The following is a 10,995-nucleotide window of genomic DNA, read 5'->3' as shown; positions in this document are numbered from 1 at the left end:
ACCTCTATTGCTGAGGACCTCACCGCTCTGTTCGCCCCTCTGCCCTGATGCATGCCCCCAGAGGCTGGTGTTTGGTGTGGTGAGCTCATGGCAGGCGTAATTCCTGCCATTTGTCTACAGTGCTATCCCTGTGTCCCGTGGTGGGGCCGGTCCCATGGTCATCTCCGTGCACCGCTGTTCGGAACAGGTACATTGTCCTCAGGGCTCAGCCAGCCAGGATGTGCTCCACTCTTTCCTTTTCTTCCCCTTCCCCCCTCATTGGCTCACATGCACTCTGACCAAACCAGTCCCCCTTCCCCTCTTCCCGAGCTGCAGCTTCAGTGCTGTCCTCTGAAGTGAATTCCCCCTGGGGGAGGGTGGTGCCGTGCACCCAGTTGGTAATGGGGCTGGCCCCTCAGGCTTCTCCATCTGTTCCTTACTTCATGTCAGCGTGTTGCGTTCCTATCTTGAAGCTCCAGGTTGAAGTCTGGCCCCTCTTTCCCTGTGGAGACACAAAGGACACCCTCCCCCTGTGTGGATTAGTGCCCTGTTCCCCTGGCTACCCATACCTTTTTCCCTCCTCCCTTTTAGTGGGCTACCATATGTATCCCATATGTATCCCTGGGTTTAGTCTGGCCCCTGCCATATTACCCGGACCTCCAGGGACATATGTATACAACATCTTCTTCCCTATCCTCTTTTGGAAAAAAAATTTTTTTGGAGCTTACCTCAGCGGATTCATGTAGTACTTGTCCTTTTGTGTTTGGCTTACTTCACTTAGTATAATTTCCTCCAATTTTTCCCATGCGGTGATGTGCTTCATGCGTTCATTACTAATTTTTAGGGATGTGTAATACTACATTGTATGTATGTAACCGAGAGGAATGCCTAAAACCCAAATGAAGGCAGAACATGACAGTGGGACAACAGGAAAGTACAAAGAAACAGAGGAAAAAACTAGGAGGCAAAGGTATTCAAAGAGATGTAAATACAGGCATATAAAGATGTAAATATATTTATATATGATGAGGGGGAATTAGATCTATGTACATATATTTATAGGTCGAGTAGTAAGAAAACAGATGCACAGTGGGCCCCTCCACAAGTCCTCCCCCAACACAAGAACACTTTGTTCTAACAATTTGGCAGTCTGAGATGCTCACCTACTTGGCATGATCACTGATGACAATGGGTGCACAAGAAAATGTGGTGAAGAAAGCGGATGATGCTTGGCTACCAAAAGATATAGCACATGAAGTCACTGAAGACAATGGGTGTACAAGCAAGTGTGGTGAAGAAAGCTGATGGTGCTCAGCTACCAAAAGATATAGCATCTGAAGCCTTAAAGACCTGAAGATAAACAAGCACCATATAGCTGAGAGACAGCAAAACCCACATGGAAGAAGCACACCAGCCTACCTCTACTCGATCGCTGAGGACAAAGGGGGTACATTAACAAAAGTGGTGAAGAAAGCAGATGGTGCCCGGCTATCAAATGATACAGCTGCTGGGGTCTTACAGGCTTGAAGACAAACAGGCAGCCATCTAGCTAAGAAACAACAAAACCCACAAGGAAGAAGCACACCAGCCTACCCTGACACGAGTGTTGAAGACAAAGCAGGTACAAAAGCAAATGCAGTGAAGAAAGCTGATGGTGCCAAGCTGTCAAATTATGCAGAATCTGGGGTCCCACATGCTGGAAGATAAACAAGGGGCCATCTAACTGAGAAACAACAAAGCCCACATGGAAGAAGCACACCAGCCTGTAAGATGACAAGGTGGCGAAAGGGTCAGGTATCAGGCATCAAAGACAAAAAAAAATTCATAACATTGTGAATGAGGGGGAGTGCAGAGTGGGGACCCAGGGCCCATCCAGGGGAAATTGGACATCCCCTTACAGAAGGGCTGCGGGGAGGTAAGGAGCAAATCGGAGTGCAATGTAGTAATGATGAAATATGCAATTTTCCTCTAGTTCTTAAATGCTTCCTCCACCCTACTACCATGATCCCAATTCTACCTTACATATCCGGCTGGACCAGAGGATGTGCACTGGCATAGATAGGAACTGGAAATACAGTGAACCCAGGACAGATGAACCCCTCCCACCCCAGGACCAGTGGAGAGAGTGGCAATGGCGGGAGGGTGGAGGGAAGGAGAGGGAGAAAGAGGGAACAGAGGACAAGGTCTACATGTGGCCTCCACCCTGTGGGACGGACAGCGGAGAAGTGGATGAGGGAGACATTGGGTGGGGTAAGATATAATATAATAATAATAAATTATAAATTATCGGGGGGTCGGGGAGGGAGAGGGAAAAATGAGCTGACACCAGGGGCTCAAGTGGAAAGTGGGTGTCGTAAGAATGATGAAGTCAACATATGTACTAAAGTGCTGGACACAGATGACGTATGTACAGATTGTGATGAGTTGTATGAGCCCCTAATAAAATGATTATTTAATTTTTTTAAAAAGATAGTTTTCCCTTATGCTACTACCTCGTTTAGTAATCAGGTCCTGTATTTTATAATAAATTATTTTCAAGCCTTGTTTCTTATCACCACCTTTCATTTAGCTGCAGAATCCTAAAAAAACAAAAGGCTTCTCATTGTACATCAGCAATAGGTTTAGCATACAGATACCCAGATTGCAAGAATTTTCCTTTAGTCTAACAATTTAATGTATACCCTAGTTTGATGCACTCACTATTTCCTTTGACAAAAAGAAATTAGGGAAGAGAAAGAAAGAAAATATTTAAGAATATCACATACATTTAAGCCTTTGTATACGGTCAAAACAATTATTTGAATGTTGAAAATATGCCCAGCAAATGGACACAAATTAAACTATTTCTGTGTTCACAATTTTAAATTAGAAAACATTTATTACATTATCCTCTTATTTTCCCTACTATGCAACAAGGTGTAATAACCACTGTGAACATCCTAGAGGTCATGGGTTTCAAAAACCATTTTATACATAGTAATGACCCGCACAGAATTTTCAGTTATTGTACCAATGCCTTTACACTGTCTTACTAAGAGGAGAAATTTTAAAAACTGACCATTATTAATATTAATTTCTATGAAGCTTACAAACAAATGGTTGGTTATTTTCCATCACTTACTTTATTCTCATTCTGTTATGGATTAGTACGTTTTGTTGCTATAAATCTCATGGAGTCCAACAAAGGAGATATCACTTTAAAGAAAGGTAGTATGAAAGATATTTGAACTAATTATATTACTAGCATCTGATTTATATAGTACTCTCACACTTATACATAAATGCACACATGTTCATTTAAAACATATTGCTACTATAGCTCTAGTTCATATATTCTCAGGTTTATTACAAACAAAATGTGTTTAAACATGTCTTTACAATCAGTGGATGGACTAAGGGGCACAGAGCAATCAGGGGGGATTTTTATTATATCGTTTTAATGGGATATATTAGAGGTATTATGATATTCAATAACTCAATTAGATCAAGCACAATTTTATAATTGCTACCACAATCAGTTTCAAAACATTGTCTTTCTTCTTGAAATCTTTGGTATCAGTTTCCCAATATTGCCTCCCTCCTTGACTCTACCCCCCAGGAACCCTTCTTATTCTTATTCTGAAAATTATTATTTTGCCTTATCTTACCCCATCTGGTATATCCATTCACCTACAGTTCTGTTATTGACTTGCCTTGAGTGGGGTTCCCCTCCCCTCCTTCCTGTACCCTCAAAGAATCATTACTTCTGTTAACTATTTCTGAAGGGTTATTGTGTCAGTCTGGGTGGACTAAAGAAATAAATCCAGGGAGACTCATATGTGTATAAGAAAAGAGTTTTCTATAAAAGAGCAGTTGTATATGGGGAAAACATCCCAGCCCAGTAGATCAAGTCCATAAGTCCAATATTAGCCCATATCCAATACTAGTCTATAAATTCCTCTTCAGACTCATGCATCGCATGCAACGACACATGGTGTACAGGAAGATCACAAGCGAGTGGGTGGAAATTCTTGTGGATCCAGTGGTGGTGGAATCATCTTAGCACTGGAGTGTGTCTCTATGTGATTCCTCCAGCTCCAAGGCTCTGGCTGCCATCAGCATAGCTACATGTGGCTTGTCAACAGGAACATCTCTCAGGGAGGTGAACCAAAGAAAGTGTCTCCCCTCCAGGGAGGAAGATAGGAGTTCCCAGAATCCTCAGGATAAGGGCAAGTCCATACAGAAAGCCTAATTGGCTATGAACTGATTGATAGGCTAGACTCCATTCCTAAGCAAGTTCACAGGAGATTATGTAACTTCCACAGTTATCTATCTTGGCTTTCATACATCAAACAATCTTAATTATACAAATGAACATATGCAAGTCTAAAAAGATTAATGAGGTAAAACAAAGACCATAATAGTAATTGTCTTCAGCAATCTATCATGTCTGGAAGGTAAGTAGGGTACAGTGCCACATTATTAGCACAAACTGCTCTTGTGCTTAGGTAAGATTTAAGTAGAGGCCAAAAGTCCGCCTGCTTCCTTGTTATATTTACATGTATACATGTAGACAGGTACACCTGTATTTATATATTTACATATATACATATCTATATTTATACATATCTATATATTTTTTACTTTCTTCTTCTTTCCTTTTTTTCTTTTTCATTCCTCCTGTCCCATCATCATGTTTACCTAACGTTCACCTCTCAGTAATTCCTCTTAGATACATTTTGGTTGATCAAACACTACCAGGAACACTACACCCTCCTCACCATCAATTTTAGAACACTTGCTATTTCCCTGTCCCTGTCATTATTGACTTACCACTCACCTTCCCATGCCTCCTCACCTCCCATGCCATGAGGGTTTTTTTTTAAGAAAATTGAGTTAGTATTTTTTCCAGCATGACAATGTACCTGCTCATTCTTCGAGGGTATCAAGGGCTAGTCTACAAGAATTTCCTTGGGAAATTTTTTTCCACACTACAGCCCTGTCTTGCCCTATAGACTTATTTCCATTCCCCAAACTCAAAGAACATTTAGAAGGAATATATGATTTGAGTCCATGAAAGAAGATGTAAATATTGCCACTTTGACATAGTTTAAACAACAATACAAAACTCTTCAGGGAAGGATTAGAGATAAGGAAATACTATTTTCAGAGGTTCATAGATGTAGATAAAAGATATTATCAAGAAATAATAGGCTCACATTTTTATATTTTTGTTCAATAAAGGTTCCAATGTTTTTAGGCAATACTTTTTTACCTCCTCTTGTGTGTTTGTGTACACATACACACCTGGAGGACCTTATGCTGAGTGAGATTAGTCAATTACAAAATAACAAATACTGTGTGAGACGACAATTTTACAATTGTAAAATGTCAAGAAAAGGTTTTTCCACATAATACACACACACATAAATACGTATACATTTGATGGTTACCAGGGGTAGGAAGGTTATGGTCTAGAGGGTAGAAACATATTAGTTTGGGTGAAGAGGAAGGTGAGATATAAGAGGGATATAAGAGGCCAAAATTGATGGAGGCAGATGAAAACACAGGCAAGAGTTAAAGGGTTGTAGACAACAGGGGTGGACACTGCTGTACGCATGATCTTGCAGTGGCAATGTCCTCCGGTTAATGGATGGACACACCACTTTGTGAGTGTTAGGAGTGTGGGAGTGTGACCCAAGAATATGTGGGTTTGTTGGAGGATGCTTGTGTATATCTACTTCTGCTGAGGTATACCTTTGATTCTGCAGGGTGTGGGATTATAGGAGTGTCTTAGATATGGCCAGGCACCTTGGAGTGGACTATCATTGGAACTGGGGTCTTATGTCTGTGATTTCAGGGGATACAAGGTCAATTGTCATCGTGCTGATGCTCTGCATCTTGCTTTAGTGGGTAATGAGTGGGGTCGTGGGAACTCATGGGTGGCCATCTGTGGTGAGGGTTTTGGTCGATCTCCTTCCAGAGGTGAATAGTGCTGAGGGTCAGAGATGAATAAGAATGATTGGTCAAATTGACTAGTAGACTGTGTGGACTGCAGTCTCTAAGATGCTAAGATTTTTTTAAAAACAAACAAACTGGGTGGTGCTCTGCTACAGCTGCTCACCTCCTGATGGAACAGGATTCCATTGGAGGGTCCTGGATGTAGAGAGGGAGACATGTGGAACAGGACTCAAACTTGTGGAGGAGAATCAGGCTTGATGTTCAGATAGATACTAATGTGTTGTGTTGTTGTTTGGTGCCATTGAGTTGGTTCAGATCCAAAACAACCCTAATGACAATAGAATGAAACTCTGCACTGTCCTGCACCATCTTTAAACTTGTTACTATACTTGAACCCATTGTTGCAGCCATAGTGTGAATCCATCTTGAGGCCCTTCCTCTTTTTCTCTGCCCATCTACTTTACCAAGCATGATGTCCTTCTCCAATGATGGGTCTCTCCTGACAATTTGTCCAAAGTATGTAAGACAATATCTGCCATCCTTGCTCTAATGCACACTCTAGCCATACTTCTTCCAAGAAGGAACTCTTTGTCCTTTTAGCAGTCCATACTACATTCATTTTCTTCTCCAGTAGCACAATTCAAACTCTATTCTTCTGCGGCCTTCTTTATTCAAAGTCTAGCTTACCCGTGTGTATGAGGACATAGTAAATACCTTGGCTTGGATCAGGAGCATCAGGTTTTATGTCAGTCATGTTTAATGCAGTAAACCTGTACCTGAGATACTCTCAAAATTCAGGTGCCATATTCTAAAGGTCATATTTTGGTTCTCATGCATTTTTTAAAATTTTCTTTAGCTGTACCAGGAATTTACATATGAGTAATTGATATTTTGTTCCACAGGTAGCCCCCGGCCTGGTTTTAGCTGCTGATATTGTTTCTACATCATTTCTTCCAAAAGACTTGGTCCATTTGTTTTCTGTGTATTCCATGTGTAGAAATTCATGTGTGTAGGCGGGTTTTGTGGTGTTGAAATAATGTATTTTGTATGAACAAGTAATTGGCCTTCCAAAATTCTATAATAGCATCTCCGGTTTCATTTCTCTAACCAAGACTATATTTTCTAACTAATGTTCCTTCCTCTTTGTTTACAACTTTTGCATTCTAATTTTCAATAATTATCTATGCATCTTGATTTCATTTTTTATCAAATTCTGACTCAAGATGTTAATAGGAATTCTTCAATTTATTCGTTATGAGCTGTTTGGTTGGTGCATAAATTTGAATAATAGTAATATTGATTGAATTTCCTTAAAGGAGGATAAATATAACCTTGTCACAGGATTAGATTGATATAGTTGACAATGAATGCTTTTAATTTTGGCTCAACGACTTCTTCCTAGAGGATTCCACTGGCACAACTATTTTCCCCAACCGTCTCTTCCTTTCTTGACTACACATCCAGTTTTATTTCTTTGGAAACATGCTCATTGCTTTTATCAGGATTCGTTTATGAATGTCTATCATATACTAAGGCACGTCTCTGGGCCTGACAACTTAAGGAATGTAACACAGAACTCTAATCTTGACTCATTCTTTTTGGTAAAATGATTTGGTGTATTCTTTCCATCTTCTTGTGTTATTTCCTGCATTGTTCAATATTTTGTCTATTGAATCTTTCAATATTGCAACTCGAGACTTCATTTTTTTCTTGAGTTCTTTCATTTTAAGATATGCTGAGCATTTCTTCCCTTTTGGTTTTCTACATCACAGTCTTTGCACATTTCATTGTAAAATTTTATTTTGAGTAATAGAGCTGCCCTTTGAGATTTTCTATTTAGCTCTTTGACTTCATCATTTCTTCAACTCTATAGCTAAGAGCAAGTTTCAAGTCTCTTCTGGCATCCACTTTTATCTTTTCTTTCTTTCCTGTCTTTTTAATGACCCTTTGCTTTCTTCATGAATGATGGTCTTGATGTCCCTCCACAACTCATCAGGTTGTCTGTAATTAGTGTTAATGTGTCAAATTTGTTCTTGAGATTTCCTCAAAATTCAGGTGGGAAAGAATGAATTTAGCTCTGGTGGACTTGTTTTAATTTTATTCTGATGTATCCTGAACTTACATATGAGCATTTGATGGTCTGTTACACTGTCAGCCCCTGGTCTGGTTTCAGCTGCTGATACTGAGCTTCTCCATCATATTTTTCCACAGATGTAGTCAATTTTATTTCTGTGTAATCCATCTTGGAAAAGTCCATGTGTATAGTAGCCTTTTGTATTGTTGAAAAAAGTTATTTACTGTGAACAAGTTGTTGGTTTTGCAAAATTCTATCATGGGGTCTCCAGCTTAATTTCTATTACCAAGCCCATATTTTCCAACTACTATGCCTTCCTCTTTGTTTTAAACTTTTGCATTCCAATTCCCAATAATTACCAATGAATCTTAATTGCATTGTGATCAATTTATAACTGAATTCATTGATGGAATTCTTCATCTATAGTTTTTGTGGTTTGTGCATAAATTTGAAGAGTTGAATTGATTGGATTTGCGTGAAGGTAGATATGAGCCTTATAACAGACAGGTTTATACGTCATGATTGATTTTGCAAAGTCCTTTCTAACAGTGAGCTGATGCTTATGGCAGAATGAAGTGCCTTTTGGGAATTTGTCAGCAGCAGTCAAGGAATTTTAAACATTTGCCCAGGGAGGGTCTAGGACAAAGGGCCATGTAGCTGGAGAACTGAGAGCCAGAGAGAGTTTTATAGTTAGAACTCTTGACTGGAGGAGGAACTACTGTTTCTTTGACATTTCTGAACCTGGATTTTAACCTAGTAACTTCCCAAATAAACCTAATAATTGTGATCGTTGTCTATGAGTTTTGTGTAGCTATTGTACCGGATTATTTAGCCTAGCAGTGAAGTAGAGTGTCATAGGATGTAAAGTTGGTTCAAGAATTGGTAAAGAATATTGTAATGTGGAAGTGTGCCCCACTTCCACCTCATGGAAATCATCTTCAAGCTAAGGTAATGTAGTTTGGTTTTATTTTCCTCTTGTATGTTCAGAGGTCAGACATATCTCTCATGACATTATAACAGTATCAATGCTTGACTTTGCCCCCCCATTACAATTTCCTTTGAAATATGACATAAAGTGGCCCAGCGCAGTCTGGAATACCAAGCCAAGACATGCCAGACAACTATGTCATTGAGTTTTATGAACACAAACCCCAGAAACAAACCATTGCCTTGGAGCCTATTCCAACTCATAGTGGCTCTGTAATGTACTCCAAGATTATAAATATTTACGGGAACAGGGAGTCTCATCTTTCTCCAGCAGAATGGCTGATGGGATTTAACTTATGCAACCTTATGGTTAGCAGCCCAATGCCTAAAGTGATCCCATTGGAGAATATATGTAAGCAAATATGCGTAAGCAAAGAATAAACTCTCTTCATAACTCAAAATCCCAAACTCACTGCCACAAAGTTGATGCTGATTCATAGCAGATCTGCAAGACGGGGTAGAACTGTGCCTCTGCGTTCCTGAGACTGGAACGCTTTATGACAGTCAAGAGCGTCATCCTTTTCCAGCACAACATCTGATGTTTTCAAACTGCAGACCTGAGGTTAGCAACCCCACACATAACCAATATGCTATGAGGGCTCCTAAATTTTTATCTTGAGCTACTGATCTTTTAACAGTTTTATTTGCATATAATTCAGATAGCATATAATTCAATAGTTTAATCCTATTTTACAAGTTGTACAATCATGTCGACAATCAATTTCAGAACATTTTCTTCTTTTTGTACTCATTGTTATCAGATCTCCATTTCCCCACAACCTCCTTTGCTATACTCCCTAAGAAACCAGTAATGCAATCACTGTCTTTTTAACTTTTCTTATCCTCGATTTCACATGTTAACACGCAGTTTGCAGAAGGCTATAGATGACAGTCAAAGCTCAAAATCTATTTGCAGGGTCCACACATAGATTAAACCTCTGGTGAATTCCTCTGACCATTGATCAAGGATGTGCATTGCCTTGCTATCATGCAGAATGCAGTGGAAAGCAGATTATTGCAGATGGAATTGTGTTTAAAACTTATATTTTATCATATGATCTCCCCTTTTAACTTATTTTGAATTTGCTTTGGTTTTAAAACATTCTCTGCTTTCTTTTCTATTGAGTTTTTCTCTGGTTTATTTGGCGTTGTTGGGTTTTGTTTCTTATTTTTGTATATTCTGCTGATTAAAAAATATAGCATAGAATTTACCTGCAGCTGCCTGGAACCACAGACACCAAGATGGTTTGCAGGGGCTTCGCATGTTCCAAGAAGTGCCTGTGCGCCCTCAACCATTTCCAGTCTCTGAGTAGTCGGTGTGGTCATTGTAGTGGGCATCTTCCTGTTCCTGACTGCTTTAGTGGGGCTGATTGGAGCCGTAAAGCACCATCAGGTGTTGCTGATTTTTACTTGATGGTTATCTTCCTTGTATTTTTTGTTCAATCTTTTGTGTCCTGTGCTGGTTTAACCCTGAACCCAGAGCAAAACAGGGTCAGCTTCTGAAAGTTGGTTGGAATAATACAGCAAGTGCTCGAAATGACATCCAAAGAAATTTAAACTGCTGCGGGTTCCGAAGTTATAACTAAAATGACACCGGTTTGGGTAACTGTGTTGAAAGTGGCTGCCCCTGCTCACCGTGTGTTCCAGTAATAGAGGAATATGCTGGAGAAGTTTTGTGATTCGTTGGTGACATTGTCCTCTTCTTCAGTTTTACAGAGATCTTGGGCATTTGGCTGACCTACAGATACAGGAACCAGAAAGATCCCCGTGCTGATCCTAGTGCATTCCTTTGATAAGAAAATAAGGAGAATCAATCAGTTTCTGATCTTGTTCAAGTTCAGTAACTTTTAAGTTAATTTGCCTGTTTAATTGAAATAATACCTGAAAGCGACTTCCGGGAAGATGGCGGACCAGGGTACCCACCTACTCTGAGAGCTCTCTCCAACAAGGCGGGTTCGGTGTCCGGGTAGCCAAGTGGTAAGTGAGAGAGATAGTCCCCTGGGGCCAAAGGCTGG

General features: G+C 39.9%; 1 pseudogene; it reads left to right on the top strand.

Annotated features, from left to right (window-relative positions):
* Positions 1-10,222: 10,222 nt before the first annotated feature.
* LOC101642483 lies at positions 10,223-10,773 on the top strand (annotated as a pseudogene).
* The last annotated feature ends 222 nt before the right edge of the window (positions 10,774-10,995 follow it).

Source organism: Echinops telfairi, unplaced genomic scaffold, assembly GCF_000313985.2.
Source record: "Echinops telfairi isolate 266 unplaced genomic scaffold, ASM31398v2 ScPeMD7_44;HRSCAF=162, whole genome shotgun sequence".
NCBI lineage: Eukaryota > Metazoa > Chordata > Mammalia > Afrosoricida > Tenrecidae > Echinops > Echinops telfairi.
This window is presented reverse-complemented; position numbering and strand designations above follow the sequence as displayed.